Raw genomic sequence first — 24,121 nt, 5'->3', positions numbered from 1 at the left:
GATCCAGGAGAGAGAATTTAAAAATTATGGGACTATCTGAAAGCCATGATCAAAAAACATCCTAGATATCATCTTTCAAGAAACAATCAAGGAAAACTGCCCTCATATTTTAGAACCAGAGGGCAAAATAGAAACTGAAAGAATCTACCGATGTCCTCCTGAAAGAGATCCCCAAAGGAAAACTCCTAGGAATATTGTAGCCAAATTCCAGAGTTCCCAGGTCAAGGAGATCAGCAGCCAGAAAGAAACAATTCAAGTATTGTGGAAACACAATCAGGATAACACAAGATTTAGCTGCTTCTACATTAAGGGACCACAGGGCATGGAATATGATATTCCGGAGGGCAAAGGAAATAGGATTACAACCAAGAATCACCTACCCAGCAAAACTATGTATAATCTATAATCCTTCAGGGGAAAAAATGGTCATTCAGTGAAATAGAGGACTTTCAAGCATTCTTGATGAAAGGACCAGAGCTGAATAGAAAATTTGACTTTCAAATATAAGACTCAAGTGGAACATAAAAAGGTAAACAGGAAAGAGAAATCATAAGAGACTTATTAAGGTTTAATTGTTTGTTTTCATTCCTGCATTGAAAGATGATATTTGTAACTCATGAGACCTTTGTCAGTATTAGGGGTAGTTGGAGAGAAAAAATTTTATGTATGTATGTATATATAGATAGATTGATAAACAGACAGAGGGCACAGGATGAGCTGAAGATGAAGGAGTCATATCTGGAGAATAAAATTAAGGGGTGAGAGAGGATTATACTAGGAGAAGGAGAAAGGGAGAGGTAGAACAGGGTAAATTATCTCACAAAAAAAACAGAAAAGAAAAGGCTCTTACAGTGGAGGGGAAATGGGGGAAGGTGAGAGGGAATGAGTGAATCTTATTCTCATAGGATTTGACTTAAGAAGGGAATAACATACACACTCAATTGGGTATGGAAATCTGTCTTATCCTACAGGAAAATAGGGGGGGAAGGGGACAAGAGAGTAGGGGGATGATAGAGAGGAGGACAGATTGGGAAAGGGGGTAATCAGAAGCAAATACCTCTGAGGAGGGACAGGGTCAAAAGAAAGAATAGAATAAATGGGTGGGCGGGATAGGATTAAGGGAAATAGAGTTAATTTTTCACAGCATGTCTACTATGTCAGTGTTTTGCATAACTGCACATGTATAACCTATATTGAGTTGCCTTTTCAATGAGGGTGGGTAGGAAGGGAGGAAGGGAGAAAATTTGGAACCCAAAGTTTTAAAAACACATGTTTAAAAAAAAATGTTTTCACATGCAACTGGGAAATAAGAAATACAGGAAATGGGGTACAGAAATCTATCCTGCCCTACAGGAAAACAGAAGGGGAAGGGGATAAGAGAAGGGGGGAAGAAATAGAAGGGAAGGCAGACTAGGGGAAGGGGTATTCAGAATGAATGCCATCTTCGGGTGGGGGGAGGGGTGAGATGGGGTGAAAATTTGGAACTCAAAATCTTGTGGAAGTAAATGTTGAAAACAAAAAATAAATAAATTTATTAATAAAACCTTAAATAAAAAATAAAAAAGTAAAAAAAAAATGTTGCTGTTACTGTAAAAAAAAAAAAGAAAAGAAAATGCTTCAAATAACTAGTAATTTGAGAAATGTCAATTAAAGCAACTTTGAGTTTCCACCTCACATCCAGCAGATTGACAAAGATGTAGTCCCTTTTTTCCTCTGGTAAATTCTTCCATGAACCTCCATTTCAGTATAAGATCATCTTTTATTCTCCAGACTTGGTCACCAGGCCTTCCACTTGGATCTTCCTCCATTAGAATATAAATTCCTTTGAGGGCAGGGACTGTCTTTTTGTTTATATTTGTATCCCCACTACACAGTGTCTGGCACACAGTTAAGCACTTAATAATGCTTGTTAATGACAATTGAAAGAATTGCTGGATAAAAGGCACACTGCTGATGGAGCTGTGGTTTTTGCCCAGCCATTCTGAAAAGCAAGTTGAAACTATGCCCCCAAGTTACTAAATTGTGGATACCCTCTGACTCTCCTCTATCATTACTAAGCCTACAGGCCAAAGAGATCAAAGAACGAATAAAAGGAGACATATATACAAAAATATTTATAACATTTGGGGTGGGGGTTGGGGATGGGGAAAGTAATAATAAGGAACTGGAAACTTAGGCCTAGCTAATAAAATGTGGTACATGAATATAATGGAATATTATTATACCATAAGAAATGAAGAAATGGAAAGTTTTGAGAAACTTAGGAAGACAACTTCGAAAGATTTGAGAATTTTGATTATTGTGATGACCAATGAAAATTCTAGTTCACTGATTAGAGGGAGGGAAACTAGTCAATGGGCAATGGGCAAGGAAGTACTAAGGATATGTAAAAGTCAAATGTCCCAGATGAGTCTAGGTGGTTGTTTAGATATTGAGAAGAAGGGGGCCAGGCAGCAATAAACAGGAGAGTTACACTGACTCTGGAGTAAGGAACCTGCCTTTAGTATTTAAATTCAAGTCCTCTGATTTTAAAAGCAATTTTTAAACTTTAAATTTTAATTTTAAAGTTTAAATTTTAAAACCATGAGGCCTCCTGGAATAGGGAAACTAGCTATTCCAGGTGCCACATTAACTAGAACTATTATATTTTCTAAATCGACAAAAAGAAAAGATTATCCCTTTTTTCTCTAGCCTATTGTTTCTTGTGGGGGGAAAACTAGTCCTGAATTTGACGCTGCCAATAGCCTGGTACAACATGTTGTCTAAGACATAAATGAGCTCAGCCATCTATGAATGCTGTAGAGAATGTTCTTCAGCTTGCAGGTGTTTTCCAGCTATCCACTCTGATGTTACATTGCTTCAGGCTGTGCTACAGGGTATCCTCGAAGGCTTCATCTGTCTGCCATGTGCTCAACTAACTTCTACCCCTAGAGAATTTGCTTTCATGAAGCATAGTTTCAACTCCTCGGGACTGCATGAGTCCTGGGACCTAACTGTTGGAAACTATGTTCTTCCATCTGGTGTTAAGTGTTTGACAGAATTTGTCCAGTAATTCAATGTGGTAATGGTAGGCATCATATACATAAAAAAATAAATAAACTAGAATGTACAGCTTCATTGTCTTTACATTTGGTCTACAATGCTTCTTTGTTTTTATCATGCTGTCATTCTTTCAATTATTGAGTTTTAAAACATGATGTATTACTTCTTCCACTAATATACCATTATTATGGGGGCCATCTCCAGTCGTCCTGATTTATATCCTGCCACTGGACCCAAATGGCTCCAGAGGAAGTGAAGCTGATGGCACTGAACAGCCTTTCCTCGCTTAAATACAATTCATTTGCAAATCATGGCATCACCTTCTGGATGCCATGGTCCTCTTCAAGAACGAAGGACCAAACAACAACAACAATAACCATTATTAGGCTGGTGTGGTGGCAGAATTCAGTAACAAGTTATTTTGCAAAAAATTTCTCAGTCATATATACTGAGTGTATCTAAATATTACAGTTATGAAATGGACAATTAAAAGCTGGGATGAATAATCTAAGTATCAGTAGAAGAGAGATGAACAATTTAGGCCAACCCTCCCCCACCATTTCTGCACCACCCCTTCCCCCACTGACGAGCGAAATCATTAAAACAGGTATTTAACAAACAATGTGATATACCATTTTAATAATTTATAAGATCTTATTCAAAAACCATTTAAAAAACATTCATGGTTAGCCACAAGTCCTTAAAGATCGAGACATAATTCCCAGAAAGTGGCCAGGGTACGAGCTCATCACTCCATGAGGCATATTCTAGCTAGAGGAAACCAGACATCCTGCAGTTTCCACAACATTTCACAATTATCTTTGATGTTTTGGGGAGTGTGGGTAGAGTTTAAGGAAATATTTTCACTGTATCATCTACATGAGGTAGGCTTACTTTCCACTTACAAAAGTCCAATGATATTTTGCTGGATTTTATCTAGGGCCAATTCATATGTAGAAATGTAAGGAAAAGTGATTCTGAAGATATAATTCATCAAATGAATGCTGCATTATCTCAAATCAAATTGCATTTCATTTTTGAATGCTACTTGTTACAACTATTATAATCATTTCACAATTTTTTTTGAAAATTTGTTTTAAGAAATACTCTCTTACACATGACCAGTATACTTCACAGATAACTGTCACTACAGAAAATTGCTGTGGCAGAGGGTCATAACACTCTCAAAGAGTTCAAATTTTTGATATTTTAGAGAAAAAGGCTTATTTGGATGGTCTTTGAATACAAGCTCTTCTCAGCCTAGAAAAGCAAATATTTCCTCTAAGTAACCATTGTAGATAAGAGCAAACAAATCTAACCTTTGTTCTCTTGTTACAAAGCTGATCAGTTACCCATAAAGAAATAAAGCACAATAAAATTTATAGCATCAGTTCACACCACAGGAATCCAATTTAATTATTCCCAAGAGGTAATACTAGGCTGTTTCAAAATACAAGGAGGAATAACATGCTACCACCCCCACAACAGCCAGAGAAAACATGCATCTTCCATAGGCTTTATGACAAGACTTTGTGAAAATAAATCCTTGAAAATTAACAACCTGGCCAATTTAATAATATGTAAGCAGCTAATGAAAAGCTTTTGACTAAGCTTATTCACATATGAATACCATAAAAGGCCAAAAAGGAAAGTATAATAATAATGATAATAATGATAATAATAATAATAATAATTGGCAGGGTCTCACAAGTAGCTCAAACCCTATTTTGTGAACATACAACACAAACACGTATGAAGATGTCTTTAAAATATCTATAAAGCAACATGTATATGAGCACAGAATAAAGTAGTGAAAACAGGAATTATGAAACAGTAGAGTGATCAGAATAGCAACAGGGATGGGGTTAATGAGAAACACCTAGAAAATGTGAGTTTTAATCCAGCTTTTTTAAAGGAATACTGGGGACAATGGAAGAAATAATTAAACAAAATTGGGATAATTTGAATTTTGTCTGTCAATTAATATTTATTTGATAGGAAGTGCCAGGCACTATGCTAAGTGCTGTGTACAGAAAGGGAAGAAAAAAAATACCTGCTCTCAAGGTGCTCACAGTTTAAAGGGGCAGACGCATGAAACAACTATGTACAAAGAAGACAGATACAGGATAAATTTGAGTTAACTTCAGAAGGAAGGCATAAAAATTAAGAAATACTCGGAAATATTTCTTGCAGAGGTGAGATTTCAGCCAAGACTAGAAGAAAGGTAGGAAAGCCAGGAAGCAGACAGAAGAAGGAGAGCATCTAGTCATGGGGGAACACCCTGGAGTTAAGGGATGTCATGTGAGAGAAAAAGTTAGTGTCACTGGACCACAGAATGAATAGATGAGAAGTATAAGGTATAAGAAAACTAGAAAGATAGAAGGAGCCAGGATATATAGGGCTTTAAAATCCAAGGATGATTTTACATTTGATTCTGGAAATAACAGGATGTCATTGGAGTTTATTTAACAGGAGAAAAGAGTGATGTGGTCAGATCCATTTTTAGGAAGATCACTTTGACAAATGAGTAGAGGATGGATTGGAGTGCAGAGAGCCTTGAGGCTAGGAAACCAATGGGCAGAGCCAGGTATCAGGTGATGAAGATTTGCGCCATAGTGGTTGCAGTGCTTTTTCTATAATACCCCCACCCCAAACATGCTTGTTCATATGCTAATGAAGATTAATTCTTTCTTCTCTACTTCCCCCACCAGTAGGACAACAGGTGTAGATGGAGTGGGCTGGGAGGAGGAAACAGCAAAGAGAAAAATAGAACCAGGCAACAAATATGTGTTTCTCTCCCCTCATAACTTTCTAGAAGAGGGAAACATCTATGCATGATCAAATTATTTGATTTGTACTAGAGTAAGTCCTGTAAGTCCCTAAGCCTTCCTCTATAAGTAGTGCTAACCATTCTGTTTGGAAAGATTTAGGATCTGACTTTAAAACCATATATAAAGTGTGAAATTTAAAAAAAAAAAAAAAGGTTTTTAAACCTAAGACAAATTTGGGTGAGATTTTACTTTGCAGAAAATCATTTTTAAAAAAAATTCATAACGACTATTTTGCATGAAATGGGGAAAAGGGTTCAAAACAATATGCTATCAAGGATCATTTTTTTCCAGTTTCAAGTATTAAATAATACCAATCAAGCATAAGTGTTCAAGAACTAACAAAAGGATTCTCATATTTCACATATGGAATTTAGCTTAGAGAAGATATGTGTATATTAAAGAAAAATACTGTAAAATCCAGATGTTATAGAATAGAGGAGACTTTTTCAAGTACAGGATATGGTTTGGAAATTTTCTTTAAAATAACTTCTAACTTTAAATAGATGCTGATATTTTGTTTAAAAATAACAAAAAAATTAATGTCTTTAGGAAAAAAATTGTTTCCTAAGATATGTATCTGACATTTTCATGTTAATTTTAAGTAAACACAGAGAAGCAGATATTTAAAATAATGATATAATACTTAATAGATGCTATCAAAATGTTAGATTGAATTGAAATTTTTTTCTCTCCACCCACTTATTAGGTAAGGCTGCAAGCTAAATCATACTTTTTCAGGAAAAAAAAAAAGACAAGCAGGATGTGGAAGACAAATATGGCATATAAACTCATTTTAACTTGTGTACACATGCACATACGCACATCTTTTTTTATTATCAGCATGCACCCAAATTAAAATTGTTACCACATGCTGAGTAAACTTTTACAGATGTTCAACTAAAGAGATCAAACGAGATTTCATCATACATTCTTAGATCTCTCTTGCTAGTCAAACATACAGAAACACAGACATGTCAAAACATCAAGTAATCCAAAAATACAACAATTTGGTAATTTTTAGTTCAATAAATCTTCCATGAACACAGTCATAGTTAAATGTACTTTCATATTATTCCTTAACTGCTTTTTACAGGTGATAAATTTTTTTAAAAAACAGGAAGGAAGGAAGGAAGGAAGGAAGGAAGGAAGGAAGGAAGGAAGGAAGGAAGGAAGGAAGGAAGGAAGGAAGGAAGGAAGGAAGGAAGGAAAAGAAAGAAAAGAAAGAAAATTGAAATTTGCCAAGAGGCATGATTTAATTTGGGTTTTGAAGGAAGAGACAAAGGGGCATGGTATCAGATGCAGGCTGCATGTCAACCAAATTTACCGAAGCATAAAGGACATGATGTGTGCAGGGACAATGGGCAAACTTGTTTGGATATATCAAAGGGTTCTCTGTGGGGGAACTGTGAAAGATAATGTTGACATGATAGGTCAAGGTCTGATTGTGTATCTTCTTAAGAATCAAATTCTCCCAATCTGTACTCTGTTTGGGGTTCTGAGTACTGAGGAGAGTGTGAGTTTATTAGCAGAGTGTTAAGTAGTACTTAGGTTACTTTTCAAGACCCCTTTTCATTGCAAAAAATAATAAAACTCTACAATAAGCCTGTGTTGCAGATAAGATTAGGTATTAGACTTATTTCACATCACTCCCTTCCATGTAACCTGAGTTTCAGCTAAAATGACCTGTTGGCTGCTTCCCAAACTTGACATTCCATCTCTTTATTCTGAGTGTTTGCATTCATTTCCTCCTCACTTCTGCCTTTGAGAATCTTTAGCTTTCTTTAATAATACGATTAAGTGGTACTATCAACATGAAGTCTTTCCGAAAACCATTAGCTGCTAGTTGTCTCCCCCCCTCAAATTATGAGGCACTTACTCATCAATGTACCTAAGCTTATGCTCTAGTATGATGTAAAGAAGTAAGAGCAAGGAATCTGGTTTTTTTGTATACCTTCACCCCCAGCAACTAGCAATGTACACAGTAGATGCTTAAAAAATGTCTGCTGTGTTGAACCAAATCAAAAGAAGTCAAGGGACTTGTCAGTTCAGAATTAAAAAAAAAACAACCTAGAACTAGGTAGTGTACATTTGTACTAAATCAATGTAGTTAGAATTTTAAAAAAAAGTTGTTAAGCAGGAAAAAATATGCAGCAATTTTCTCTTCTATCTAACATATAGGCAGGAAATTCAAACAGCAAGGGCTATTATCAAAAAATATGTATAATTTTCAAAGGAAAAAATCCAAGTCATAAACAGCCATATGAAAAAAATCACTATCAAAAATGGAAATTTTAAACAATTCTGAGGTCCCACTCAACTCTCATCAGATTGGCAAAAGTGATATAAATGGAAAATTGTAATAACCACAGGCACACCTGTTGATGAACTGTTGGTGTAACTATGAACTGTTGGTGTAACTATGAACTAATCTATCAACTCTAAATGCAATTTGGGACCATGGCCCAAAAGCACATGACCAAACAACATTTGATAACCCCCTCGCACTACACAGCATATGCCCCCCCATCCAAAAAAATTTTTAATGAAAAGAAAAAAAAAGAAAATAATATGTACACATATTATTTAAAGCAGCCCTTTTTGTTGAAGCAAAGAAGTGGAAACAAAGTAAGTACCCATCAAAGAGGGAATAGTTGAACAAATTATCTATGACTGTAATGGGATATTATTGCACAGTAAGAAATGACAAAAGGATGTTCAGAGGAACATCAGCAGACTGATCTGAACTCATGTAGAGTGAAGAGGGTAGAACCACGAGAACAATTTATACAGTAACTACAATAATGTAATGGAAAACAGTTTTGAAGACTTAACTCAACAATGCAGTGACCAATCTTGACTTCAGAAATCTGACCAACCTTCTGATCATGCTTAAATCATGCTTCACAATTTCTGACATAAAGATAAAGGAACAGAGGTATAGGATTGGAAATTAATTTTCAGGAATAACCATTATATAAGTTTGTTTTGCTTGACTAAATTCATTTCTTACTAGGGAAGGTGTCTGATTGTTGCTGTGGCTAGGGGAAAGATAACTAGGGGAATGAGAGTAAGTGGGTAGGTAGAAGTGAGGTGAACATGAAATAAAAAGGAAAAGAACATCAATGAAACACTTAAAAATACACAGAAGAGGGCAGAAGAGATTTCAGGAGACACAAGACAGAAGGGCAGTTTTGTTGCTGCTGTTAAAAAAGTTTAAAGTTGAATATTTAATCTTCTATAAATTTAAATGTTCATGTTTCTTAATGTTTAAGTTAAAAGCAGCTAAGTGGCAAAGTGGATAGAGTATTGGTCCTAGAGTCAGGAAGAACGGAGTTTAAATCCATCCTTAGTAAGTTATCAGTTGTGTGACCCTGGTAATGTCATTTAACCTCTATCTCAATTTCCTCATCTGTAAAATGAGGGTACTAATAGCACTTACCTCACAGAGTTGTTGTGAAAGAAATAGTATTTGTTACAAAACACTTAACACAGTGCCCATCATATAATAGACACTTAACAAATGCTTATTCCCATATCTTTAAGTTTATGATTTTTCAAAAAATTCAAAAAAAGAATACCGCTTTTCAAGGAAAAAAATTTAAAATAACATTGAGCTGAAGAGATTCAGCTCTTAGTTGTGGCTAGGGACTTCAAACCACTTCCCCCAACAGATTTATAATATGTTAAAAGAACTATTCACGCTTACTAGGTTCTGTGATCAAGTCCTCCTGCTCACCCCACAATGATGGTAACACTGTTTGTCCCCTGACTCCAATCAGCTGAATTCAATTTATAAAGTATAAACTGAGCCCCACCTTTTAAATGTGTTGTGGGAAGGATCCCTGCACCACACAAGGGAGCTGGACTAGCTACTTCTCAGATTCCTTTTCAACTCAAAGAATATATTTATTTCTATAGTAAGCATTAAACAATGTAATGGGAGTGATACAAAATTGATAAAAGATGTGGTCACTACCTCTTATTACGGAAATGATAGACTAATCGAACAACTAGAAAAAAATACAAAACATTACATGCATAAGTGGAAAATGTGTACTGCAGACAATAAATGTTTGGAAAATTCAGAGTAGAAAGACACCAGTGGAAGCCAGATTAGTCAATGAATGCAGGGTGGAAAAGGTTAACCACTGCAGAAGGTACCAAATCATTCCTGATAAACCTTATCCACAGTCAATGAATGGGCTCAGCATCTGACTTAGTACCCACATCTTTCTCACAACTTCACATCTAATGTTTCATATTTCACCATGGAGTTTAACAGACGTCTCATAGCCAAGTCTGCTTCTAAACCAAGGACACAGTCCTCAAACAGTGAGCAGCTAAAAGGAATAGAAAAAGGAACAGGAACCAAATTCATCTGTGGCTTAGGAAGGCACAGAGGAGGAGGAAGAGGGGGAGGAGGAGAAGAATAGCAGGTAGCATTTACAGAATGCTTTAACATTTGCAAAGTGCTTTGCCTAAGATTTACAAAGTGCTTTAACTCAGGTGAGGTAAATGCTATTATAACTTCTATTTCACAGATGAAGAGAATGAGGCATAGAGAAGTTAAGCGACCTTCCCAGGGTCATATATAGCTAGTAACTCAGATCTTCCTGACTCTCAGTCCAATGCTTTATTTACTCTGCAATAATAATTGTTATTTTGGGTGAATGCAGCATAGGGGTTAAGGTATGGTAACCTAAGAGCTATTGGTTCTGTGTAAGAGGCAGTGGAACTGTTTTCAACAATCTGAAGGTGGCCATAATGAACTTTAAAATGTAAGCATGTGTGTGTGTGTGTGTGTGTGTGTGTGTGTGTGTATACACATATATATATATACACACACACATATATACATATATATTATACATATATATGTGTATATAGACGTGTGTATACATATATATGTATATGTATACACACACATATACATGGGGGGGCAGAGTAACACTATACTTCATTTTCCTATATTTCCATAAATCTAAATATCTGAGAACAAGTAAATCAACAGGATACTCAAGCATTTCACAGTTCCTGTCACCAACATTCCTTTACTGAGCATGCTACTAAAAATTCATTCCAACACATTTGATTCTCTATTCAAAAGTCCATTCTAGTAAAATAATATCAAATACCTCCTATAATAATACTTGTGAAAATTATACTTGGTACAAACATTTGAATATTTTTACATTTCTGATGTAGTTGTCTATTTTGCAGTGTTGTTTTTTTTTTAATCAGCTTTGGTTTCAGCCACAGAAGCAACAAAAAATGAAGATTATGTAAATTCTTCATTAATGTCACTTCTAATATGTGTTATAGGCCCCATTTAACAATTACTAGGATTCACTTCAGTGTCTAATTTGTGGTGTCTAGGACACTTATTATAATATATACAAATACATGTACAAATATGATTGTTTCTTTGAATTTTCATCTATTACCACTGGAAAATGTAAATTAATTAACAGCACTTGCTACAGAATACATACCTGCATAAATACACTTATACAGCATTCTATTTTTAATCAACTATGCCTTTCATACCATAATAGGACTGTTGTATATTAGTTTATCCCTCTTCCCAGAGTCCGAGTTAGTACCTATATAAAATTCAAAGGGAAAAATCACTAAGTACCTTTGAGTTCTCATTCCAGAGAATAACCCAACACCATCTTCCTGAGACTGTAAACTTTCCTATAAGAGTAATATAGTTTTAATTGTTTATTGTTTTCTTTTATTTTTACTCTTAAAATAATCTGAGGTCTCTCTCCTATTACCCCAATTATGACTTCATAGACAAGAGTAGATCTCAGCCCAAAGGGTCCCATAGCACCTGGGATTACAGATAAGAGAGCTCTTCCACGTGCCCTTGGTTAGCTGACCTTGAGTAAATGAGAAAACATTCCAATCCCACAGTCTCATGCCCACTCAACCAATTACTATGTTCAATGATACCAAAGCTTAGAACTGGAAACAGAGATATTTAACATCTTACTTCCCACTACACATATCCTAGAAACCTCCCAAAAGGAGGAAGCATCTCTTTAGAGATATAACACTTTATCTATACAAAATGGAAAGGGGGGAAACCATCCTTGGAGGAAGCTGCCACTCCATTACCCCAGATTGGATACAGATCTGTATGACCCCAGCACCCTACTCCATCAAGCTATAAAGAATATCTCCTAATAAATCTGTTTTCAACATATAAAAGTGATACATTGACTTTATAATTTCCCTCCTCTTTAATGAGGATGTTGGGTTAATCATTTAGAGAGGCATTTCCTACCTTCACTGGAAACTGAAATGTAAAAAAGAAAATCAACAAATCACATTTTAAAACTCAAAACTTATACATAATTTTTCATTCTAACTGCTCTAGTGAGTAGCCCTTGTAATTCAATATGTATGATCTATTTGTTTTTTTTCTTCACAGAAAATGAAATTAAACTATTCTTTTTCCCAAGCACTTAAGTTTTGTTGCCTTCTACTAAAATATGTTTTCTGTATACAATGTAATTAAGAAAAACCACAACAGTTTTTTTGGTTTTGTTTTTTTGCCAGTGGGAACATTTTTAAAACCATTACTTACTTCAAAGTTACTATCTTTTTTTTTTTTTTGGAGGGGAGTGAGAGAAAGAAGGATGAAGTTTTTTAATTTTTTCATCCATTAGACCTTTCCACTGTACTTAGTTTTCCTTTTATAAGGCTGAAATTAAGCAAAAAGCATGGTGAGAAAAAGACTGAAGTAAGTTTTGAGTAAAAATAGCTTTCACTGACAAATGATCTGGACCCTAGGACTGGGACAGGAAATTGTCTCTGTTCTTTGACTCAACTCACTGGAGCAAAAACAAGAAAGGAAATGCTCAACTCTTGGCAAAGTCTTTTCCTTTGGATACATTCCATTGAATTGTGGCTTGAGTGCTTCACTTCTGTCAGGAGTTACAATGTCTATAGGAAGGTTTTTATCTGCTTTAGGCACTTCCTTTTTAAGTTTGTAACAGCTCCTTTATGGCTTCAAAAACCATTCTCGGTCACAAGTCTGTCTTTGCAGCTCTTGATTGCTTCCTGTCTGTCCCAGGTTATCTACTGGACTTTTCTAAGTATAAAGTAATTTTTGTTTCTCTCCCTGATTCTTAGGGATTCAGTTTGCTCTTCAGTGTTCAGATTCTCTGAAAGATGCAATATTAGGTCTATATTCTTTTGTCCTTTGAAAGTCTGTCAACTCAATTTATATATGATTATTCACATAATATTCCCTTGTGTAAACTATGATGCTTGCTTTAGGAATATTTTGCATTACATTTCATTTTTTGTTTTTTAAATAGAGGAAAACAAGATAATAGGATAATAGATCTAGAGATGAAACGGGCCTTAGAGGTTATCTAGTCCAACCCTCTTATTTTATAGATAAGAAAACCAAGGCTTAGAGAGGTTAAGTAATATTTACTCAAGGTTAGATAGGTAATAATTGGCAGAGCAGAGATTCACAATCAAGTTGATGACTCCAAATCCAGCATTCTTTCCACCACACCATGCTCCCTCTCTCTCTGATTCAGTTTATATCTTTTTAGCATTAATATAATTATTTAATTATTTTCTGAATGTTAATTATTGTTGCATTATTGTATAAATTCAACTGGATCACTGAACTGCCCAAACCTGTTATGTTAGGATTTTAATTTTTTTAATTAATATTCACTATTGATGTTGGTATGTAGTTACCTTCTTTTGCTTTATCCTTCCCCAATTTAGGTATTAGGGATATATTTGGTTTTTTTGAGGGCAAAGGAATTTGATAGAGTACTTTCTCAACTTTTGAGAAGAACTTGTTTTGTATAGATATTAATTATTTTTCATAAGTTTGACAGAATTCTTGGCCACGGTATATTGCTAATCTTAAAAATAAAAGTATCCCAAATTACATGATTATGTCAATAAATTCGAGGAAAAACCCAATATTCCTTTATGCTAAAAGCCTTAAAATCATATACACTGAAGGATCTTTTTAAAAATTATTTTAAAAGTGTATATCTAAAACCAAAATTAGTGTTATATTTAATGAAGAAACACTAGAAACTTTCCCAATAAATAAAGGAATAAAGTAAGAACGCTCCCTTTCCTTCCTGCTGTCTGCATAGTTCTAGAAATGCTAGAAAATAAATAAGAAAAAGTAAAATAATTAAAAGTATAAAGATAAGCAAAGAACAATAACATTCCCCATTTGCTTAGGGCATGATGATTTACCTGGAAAACCTTAAGGGTTCAAGCAAAGAAGCTAATGTGATAATTAAGGTTCAGTAAAGTTGAATACTAAAAACCAACAACCACCCCTCCCAAAACCATACCACTGCTATAACAGTTAACAAAATAAAATAGTAATAAAAGTAGGGGAACTCTCATTCAAAATAAATACAAATGCAGACCTGGTAATCAATTTATCAAAGCACATTCAAAAGCAGCACAGACAAGAAACTAGATGACTCAGTGATCATGATTGGGGTGTGCCAATATAACAAAAATGACAACAGAAAGAAGTAAATATACAGATTTATTCCTATATTAATCAAACTATTAACAGGATACTTTCAAAGGTAGTCAAAGAGACAATTCATTTGGAGTAACAAAGAAATCTAAGCTATCCAGGAAAATAATTTTAAAAGGTAGGAATAAAGGAGAATACCATTTCCAGACAAACTGTATTATGAAGCAATAATTATCGAAGCATTTGGTATTTGTCTAAAAAAAGGTAAATGAATAAACTACAAAAAGAATCAGAAATAATTGAATTCAATAACTCCAAAGTATAAATTACCTAATTAAAAAACCCCAAGTTATCAAGAACTGCAAGAAAAAACTGGAAAGTAAAAATTAGACTTAGACCAATATCTTACAGCATATTTTGGCCTACTCTCCTGATTAGGGACTGCCTCTCCCGGAACAATTTCAGGAGTGTCCCTGACATGCTTCCCACCTCCATCTACTCTGTATATAATAGTTCATAGTATGTAAAATCATTATCTACATGTTGTTGCTACCATTAAAATACATACTGCTTAAGAGCGGAGACTGTTTTTGTCTTTCTTTGTATCCACAGTGCTCAGCACAGTGTCAGCCACACAGCAAGCACTTAATAAAGATTTGTTGGACTGACTGATGGTCCCTGTCAGAGCTGTCACTTCCTTAGTATAACCTTTGATAACAAAGGGTCACCTCATACCATAATGAAATATCCTGTATTCACAGTAATAACAATATTATAAATTGATGACTATTATCTATTACTATTTTTTAAGGACTAAATAGATGTTCTCTGCCTTGGGGCTCTGTCCCAGGTTTTCTTCTTTTTCTCTATAATCTCTCTTGCTGATCTCATTGGTTCCTATAGATGCAACTATCATCTTGATGCAGATATCTACCACAAATCTATTAACAAAGACCTTACCACTTTCCTGAGTAGTACTGTATCTCTAGCTCTCTGTTGAATATCTCCACCTGGATGTCTCATAAGCATGTCAAAGCCAAATTATCTTTCCTCAAAAATCTACCACTCCTGCTAATTCCTCTGTTTTGGGGGAGGGTTATCACCATTCTTCCAATAGCTCAGGTTTACAAATTTGGATGCATATTTGACTCTCCACTTTTACTTAGGCCACACATCTAATCAGTTGCCAAGTCTTCTCAGTTCTATATCTTCATCATTTTTTGCATCTATTCCCTTCTTTCCACTCATACCACAATCTGTAGCTAAGCCTCTCATTACTTCTTCTCTGGACTATTGCCATAGCATCCTTATTGGTCTTCCTACCTCCAATTTTTCCCTTCTCTAATCCATCTTCCACACAGTTGCAAAACTGACGCCGCAAACACATAGGTCTGACTTCTTCATTCCTTGGCTCATATGGCAGGATCAGCAAAACTTTAACTGCTACTGTGCTAAAAGGATACTATTTTGTACTAATTTATGAGAAAGGAAGGAAGGGAACAAGCATTTATCAAGTGTCTTTCATGTGCCAGGCACTGTGCTAAGTGCTTTACAAATATATTTCACTTTGTCCTCAAAACAAACCCAGTGAGGTAGGTACTATTATTATTCCCATTTTACATTTAAAGAAATTTGAGACAAACAGGTTAAGTTACTTGCCCAGGGACACCTAGCTAATAAATATATGAAGCCACATTTGAACTCAAATCTTATTTACTCCAGGCCTGACACTCTATCTACTGTGCCACTGAGCTCCTACCCAGTTGCTGGCTTTGAAGCCTATATCCACACCACTATAATCTGATTAGCTAACACTGTCACACCAATCTGGAAACTGATTTGGAAGCCTACTGCATACCACTCCCTTCTCTAGCTGGTTGGAAAAAATATCCTTTTGTTAAGTCCTTTTTGGACAAGGAAGTTAGTGCATTAGTTTCCTTTTCCCCTTTCCTACAGTGAAATCAGTAGTGATTTGCAGCCAAATGAAGGAATTCAAATAGGTAGGGGAAACTGATCGTCTCTTCCTCATTTTAAATTCCTTGAGCCCAGGGAGCCCTCATTCTAATTGATGTAGTGAGTGCCCCTAATTCAGCCCAAAAGGCATCAGTGACTATCTATCACCTCTATGATAAAATACAAATTCCTCTGTTTGCGCACTTAAAGCCTTTCACAATCCGCCTTCAGCCCATCTTTCCAGACTGATTACACATTATTTCCCTACATGCACTCCACATTCCAGTCAAATTGGCCTAACTTGCTATTTCCATCTCTGGTCTCCCTGTCTTTATACATTCTGACCCATGTCCTTCCTCTACATCTTTGCCCCTTGGGAAATCCCAAGAAGCATCTCCTGATTCCTGATGTGGTCCAGGTCCACATTCCCAGCTACCCCCTTGTGTTTCTATGACCTGAAATTTGTATCTATTTGGCTCTGCAGATATATTCACTACCAAAAGAAGTAAGCTCCTTGAAGGACTGTCTCACTTGTGTCCTTGGCACTCAGCACAATGTTTGGGATACAGCAATCAAAACTCATTAATTTCTTCCCCTGACCCAACCCATCCCTAGCACCAATTTCCCCATTATTTCCAAGGGCATCACTATTATTTTAGTCTCCCAGGTTTGAAACCTGAGCATTATCTTTGATTTCTCTCACCTAACATTTCTAATCAGTTACCAAATCTTGCAAGTTTCTACCTCCACAAAATCTCTGACATTTGACATCTCCTCTCTACTCAAACAGACACCACCTCAGTTCAGCCCATGAACATTTCTTGCATGGATTACTGCAATAACCTCCTAATTAGTCCCTGTCTCAAATCTTTTCCAACCCCAGTCCTCCTCCACATAACTGCCAAAGTGATTTTCCTCTAGTGGAGGTCTAACCATGTTATCCCCCTATTCAATAAACTTCAGGGGTTCTCTAGTCTCCTAGGATATAACATTCTCTGGCTTTTAAAAGCTGTTTCAACCTTTTGTTGTTGTTCAGTCATTTCAGTCATGTCTAATTCTTTATGATCCCACTTGCAGTTTTCTTGGCAAAGACACTAGAGTGATGTGCCATTTCCTACTCCAGTTCATTTTAGAGATGAGGAACTGAGGCCGGGTTAAGTGACTCGCCCAAGTTCACATAGCTAGCAAGTGTCTAAGGCAAGATCTGAACTCTGGAAGATGAGTTCATTGCTCTATGCACTGCGCCACCTCGCTACATATTACTTTTCCAGTTTCTTTACATATGATTCCCCTTCTCTCTGTCAATACAGTTCAGTCAAACAGGTGTTTTTAGTCCTCATACCCAGAATTCCATTTATCCCTGCACCTTTACATTCACCTTAAATTCACTTCTTCTTCACTTCGACACCACAGAATCTTTCACTTGCTTCTGAACTCAAGTATTACCTTCTACATGAAGCCCTTTCGGGTTCCCACACCCACCCCCAATAGGTAGTACTCTCCTTCCCTAACAAAATTGCATTTAACTACTTCGCATTTTTCTGTATATACCTACCTACATACCTACCTATCTATAGTTAATAGTATGTAAGCTCTTTGAAGGCAAAGATTTGAGGAATTTTTATTTGTATCCCCAGGCCAATCACAATGCCTGGTCCAAAGCAGATGTTGAATAAATGCTTCTTAATTGAGTCCTTGTTTGAAAGGCACTTAATAAATGTTTGTTGATAGGTTAAAAACTATTTGCACATTTATTCAGACCTACATTCACTGATATTTGTATAATATGTTATGGATTACAAAGCATTTCACATACTTTCATGAAATCTTTCTAACAAGCCTAATGAACTAGAGATTTCAAGAATTATTATCCCCATATCACAAATAAGAAAATGAAGAGCAGAGAGTTTAAGTAAATTTCTCATGGTCAAAAAGTCATCATCTGAGGTGTAATTTGAACCGTCTTCCTCCTTAAATTCAAGTCAAATTATCTTTACACTACCTTTTTAGCATTAAAATAGAACAACGGGGGGGGGGGGGGGGGGGGGGGGGGGGCAGGTAGGTGGTGCAGTGAATACAGCTCTGGCCTTGGAGTCAGGAGGACCTGAGTTCAAATCCAGCCTCAGATATTTAACACTTACTAGCTGGGTGACCCTGGGCAAGTCACTTAACCCCGATCGCCTCACCAAAAAGCAAAAAATAAATTAATAAATAAATAAATGCAGAAATACATGCCTGCCCACAAAAACCTAAAACTTTTCAGACAACTGCACAATACCACTTCTCTTGATTCTATGTCCAAAGTTCTTTCCATTGCATTACGCCATCTCAAGATAGTTGTTGTTTATCCTGAGAGGACCATGACATCAGGGAGGTAATGCCATGATATGTAAGTAAATTTAACTTAAGTGACGTGCCTGCTGTCTGATTGTAAGGAATATAGGGCATGGTTAATAAGTATTAAGAAGTAAAGAATTTGGGGAATCAGCAAAAAGTAAAATAAGAAGGGAAGCCAATTTTTTTTTAGATGGAGAGGCCACAAAAAGAAAAAGTAAAAAAAAGAAAACACTACGCTATAAAACAGATTTTGTTGAAGGACAAGCTATTCCACATCCTCAACTCTCCAGGCAGAGGCCTCTTTTCCTTGTCCCAGCATAAACAAATTCCATAGAAAGAGAACACTGGTAAAGAGAGAAATAAATTGTGCAAAACTCAAAGTAAGCTCCTCTCTAAGGAGCAAAAGTGAGACGTTCAACTATGTTTCCCTTATGAAAGAAAAGTGATAGATCACAAAGGAAATAGAAGGAACTTTTATATTACATCAAATAAGATAATAAAAGTTCTTATTTTCCCTGCCAGAATGAAAAAATAAAAATAAAAGAAAGGAGGGCTATATAAACATAGAAAAAATGCTTATGAATGTATATCATTGAATCTAAATAAGCTTTTAGTTAAAATGTGTTCACTTACAAATGTAAATATGTATCAGGAAAGCGGGAAGGAAGGAAAGAAAGAAAGAATGTTTGGCATGAGAAAGCTATGTCTTTGTTAGAAATCTAATGGCGCTGTAACATTCTTAGTAGTCTTAAAAACTAACAAACATTCTTTAATAGATTGTTAAACATTATAAAGCTTGTCATTACCATTCATGGTCACACAGCAGTGACAGAATAAAAGTGGATAATGAAACTTTTATCATGTAACAACAATAATGTTCCCATTTCCTCAGAGGTTATTAAGTAAAATTAGATAAATGATTATCACAACAAGGCTAAGGTAATTCATTGGAGAAAGCAAGAAATTTTGTAGGCTTCCATTTATATTCCTTTTACAGCTACAAAAATCAGAACTATTTTTTGTAATCATTCAGTTGGGTTCTAAGCAACATAAAACTTATTCTGGGTCCCACAATCTGAAGCAATTATAACTACCACTAAAGTCAACAGTTCTGGGTAAAAGCAAAGGATAAAAATATAGGCAATTTTTTTTTTACATTAAATGGGAATAAAAACCAAAGCAGTGAAATGTAAAAGGCCATAGAATCAATATACTGTAAAAGAATACTCCTTTTGAAAACCAGTTTCATAATTTGGCACTTATGCTACATTTTGACTTTCCCAGGTTAGAATGGGGTACAGAAAAATTTGGACCTAAAAATGTAAGACATATGGTCTTGATTGCCTTTTGCAGTTAAGTGAGAGTCCAGTGTAAAGAAAAGATTTCTAAGTGCCAGATTGCAAATCAGGTTTTTATATGAAACTCCCTAATAAAATAGCAGCAGATGTTTCTGTGGCTATTAATTTGTTTGGGACATTTTCGGTAGGTTCATTCTAAATCAAATATTACCCCTTCCCCACCAACGGCAACATTCTCTGGGGGAGGGTGGAAAAGTAGGCATGGGTGGAGAAGGGATGAAATGAAAACTTTAACTTTACATTATTACAACAATTTGCTAAATTAATATGAAAATTAATTATAGATCCCCTTTTTCTAATAAATGAGTATTCTGACAAAAGATGCCTTTCATTATTTTTTTTCAAAAGTACATGGAGAAAGTCACTGGATAACAAAAAATGTATTCAACTAGGTTGCAGCATCAGTTAACTCCTGGTTTGCTGAATTTAATTTGGAAAATGGGCCTCCAAACTTTTTTATTACAAACCTCTATCCAAAATAATTGAGTATGCACTTCCAATATATGTATATTAATATGTATGTGTGCTTTTGTGTGTTTATGTGAGAGAAAGTATATGTATGTGTGTGTGTGTGTGTGTATATACACATATACAGACAAAATGTGCATAAGAGAGTCAGAACATGGAAGGTGCAAAACCTGAAGTAAGGAATACCTGGGTCCCAATCCTGCTGCTGAAACTAGGAACTTGTTTAATATTTCTGAGACTCACTGTGCTCATCTACAAAATAACACAGTTGGACTAGATGGATTTTCAAGATCCTTCTGGTTCTAAATCTATGTTCCAATGTTCACACAAGGTTATAAATTCAACTTACTTCTTTTGTTAAAATAAAAAAAAAAAAGATTTTTCCTGATTTTTTTTGTTTATCCATCATCTACATTCCTCCTTCCCCTACCCACCACCACCCATAAGCACTGAGGTTCTTAACTTGGCCAGGGAACCATGGATAGATTTTGGGGGGAGGGGGATTCTGTGAATGTGAATGATGAAAAATACAACTTTATTTTTACTAACTTCTTACAGACATTTGGTATTCTTCAATTATGGAAAAAAATTTTTTTCTGAAAAGGGGTCTATAGGTTTCAGCACATTGTCAAAAGAGTCACACACAAAAGACTAAGATTTCCTACCTAATAACAAAGATTTTTTAAAAAAGGAAAAAGAAAATAAAAATCAACATTATTTAAATGCTTTATTTTAATGGTTACCATAGCTCCAAAAATTACCTCATAAAAGATAAGTATCTCCAAATGGAAGCAGTGCATTCATTGTTGGTTGTGCTTAAAAAATCATGCAAATCATTTTTTGATCTGGTCCGCCAATAATGCAAAAAGTTTGGTGTTTTTTTTTTTAACCTTGGCTAGAAACTTTCCATCTTCCCTTATGTCAATGAGTCTTTCTAGCTAATCCAAAGGTGTTAAGCTCCCTAAAAATTTTGAACAAGTAAGATCATAAAGCTATTGAACTTCATTTGGAAGATTTAGGTTAGAAAAATCAGTTTCCAAGTTTTTTTTGAACAGGCATATGTAAGTTTTTATAGGTGACACACAACAGTTTCAACAACAGATTACATAAATATAGAAATATTTTCAAACATTCACTTTCAAAATCCTTCCTCCATAGCATAAGTGTCTTTCAAAAAGCATTTAATTTTCATTCTTTATTACAATATAACCCTTATCTGATATCCAAGATATATAGGGAATTAACATAAATATGTAACTTCAAAATCAGTTCCCTAATGGATAGTTAAAGCATGTGAGCCAACAGTTGTGCAAAAATTCGAACTATTACGGACCATCTGAGAAACTGCTCTAAATCATTACTAAGAGAAATGCAAATCAAAACAACTCTAAAGTTTCACACACCAAATTGGAAAAGATGACAAAACATGAGAATAATCAAGGCAGAAGGGGTTGTGGAAAGAAAGACATACTAATGCACTGCTGCTTCTGATGTGAATTGTCCCACCTTCTCTAGAAAGCCGTTTAAAATTAAACTAATACAGTAGAATAATTAAAATGTCTATACCCTCTGATTCAGAATCATCTAAACAGCAGGATGACAAGGTGGATAGATCACTGGGCTTGGATTCAGGAAATCATGAGTTCAAATCTTGCTTTAGATATCTTCTGTTTGACCCTGGGCAAGTTATTTAATCTTAGCCTCAGTTTCCTCAAATATATTTTTGGGAGGTTAGCTCTAAGGTCCCATTCATCTCTAAGTCAAAGATCCTGTTGTCTTAGTATCAGGCACATGCACCAAGAAAATATAGACACAAAGGAGTAACATGCACTAAAATAATTATAGCAGGATTTTTCTGTAGTAGCCAAGTCGTGGAAACAAAGTAAATCTCCTTCCATTAGGAAACAACTAAAATGACTACTACATGAATGTGATGGAATATTACTAGACCACAGGAAAGGGATATGAAGACAACAGGGAAGGAAAGGAAGACTTGTATGAACTGATGCAAAGTAAAATGACAGTAGCAATGCCAAAACTTGATCCAAAACTGGGGAATACATCTTCCTCCCTTCTTGGCAGAAAACAATCATTTAATGTGGAACAGTACATTCACTATTAGACTTTAGACTGACATGTTATTATACAACTATTTTTTCCTCTTTTTCATAAGAGACAGCTCTTTGGGTGAGTGGGAGAGTTATAGTAGAAAATGTGATGTAAAAACAAAAGGTATCAATAAAATTTTTAATCCCATGTTTACCTTAAAAAGACAAACTATTTTTTTCAAAAGTACCTATCAGCACAGGAAAAAAGTCAATTTGGGGCAAGTGCCTTTTTATATAAGAAAACTGCATAAAATACTCTAAGTCCAAAAATTGTCTTAAAAATAAGCATATGATAAAGCAATAACCATCAAACCTCCATGTAGAGCAAAGGTTCTTAATCTGGGGTCCACTCATTTGTTTTGTTACTAATATCTTAATACTTGTATTTTAATATAATTGGTTTTCTTTATAATCCTCTTAACTTTATTTTATGTATGTAAAATCATTATTCTGTGAAGGGAGGCCATAGGCTTCACTAGATTACCAAAGGGATCAATGACACAAAATAATTTAAGAACCTATAGTCCACAGAAAAATTACTGGAATTTGCTGATTAGGGAAATGGCATTGTCATAACTTGTACTTCAGGAGAATTATTTTGATAGTTGTGTGGAGAATGGATTGAAGAAGGAAAAAGGCTTGAAGCCCTTAGGAGACTATTATGATAGTACAAGTGAGAGATGCCAAAGCTTGAAATAGAGTGGTGTTTCTGTGAGTGAAGAGAAAGAAGCAGATATGAGATATTGTAGAAGTAGAAACTTAAGATTTGGCAATGGATGGGATATGTAGGTGTAAGAGAGAGGAAGGAATTGGGGATGAAAGCATGGTTACAAAATAGGTCTTCAATAGAATTGGGAAAGTCTGAAGGAAGGGAGTCAGTCTGGGGAAAAAGTGAGGATGCACTATGTAGCCTAAAACCTATCCAAGCTTTCTTATCTTTTAGAAATCACTCTCACTGAAAATATAAAATTGGAATGGGGAAGAATGGTGCTTCTCTTACTCACAGGCCACTTATTGCCTTAAAACCCAGAGCCAATCAAGAGGTACTTGCTTCAGTCATGAGAAGGTCTGGGGGAAAAGATGGTATGTGTGTATGTGGAAAGAAGGAGGGGATTTTCCCAATGTCACCTGGCCAGTTACAGCAAAGGGTCAAGGTTAGGTTATAACTGCCCAGGGGGTCCATAATGGCTGACAGTGAACAGCAGAGGTTGAGGTTTACTCAACAGTGGCAAGAGGCAGAGTTGGGGAATACTGGCAATGACAGGTTGTAATGAGAGCAATAACCTAAGTCCTAGGTCTTGCCCTATGTAGCTTGGGCTAATTCTCTTCTTTAAAAGGCACTGAGGGGCAGCTAGGTGGCGCAGTGGATACAGTACCAGCCCTGGATTCAAGAGGGCTTGAGTTCAAATGTGACCTCAGACACATAACACTTACTAGCTGTGTGACTGTGGGGAAGTCACTTAACCCCATTGCCTAAAAAAGGGGGGGGGCACCGAAACTATCCCTTTTAGCTATTATCAGTTCAGAAGTTTGGAA

General features: G+C 35.5%; 1 protein-coding gene across 3 annotated transcripts in view; it reads right to left on the bottom strand.

Annotated features, from left to right (window-relative positions):
- The window catches only part of ROBO1 (roundabout guidance receptor 1), a 449,796-nt gene that overhangs the window by 223,538 nt on the left and 202,137 nt on the right, over nucleotides 1-24,121 (bottom strand). The gene's annotated exons all lie outside the window — the stretch shown is intronic.

Source organism: Vombatus ursinus, unplaced genomic scaffold (genome assembly GCF_900497805.2).
Source record: "Vombatus ursinus unplaced genomic scaffold, bare-nosed wombat genome assembly UNPS02014805.1, whole genome shotgun sequence".
NCBI classification, from domain to species: Eukaryota; Metazoa; Chordata; class Mammalia; order Diprotodontia; family Vombatidae; genus Vombatus; species Vombatus ursinus.
Note: the sequence above shows the minus strand (reverse complement) of the source record. Positions and strands in the feature narration are given on the sequence as shown.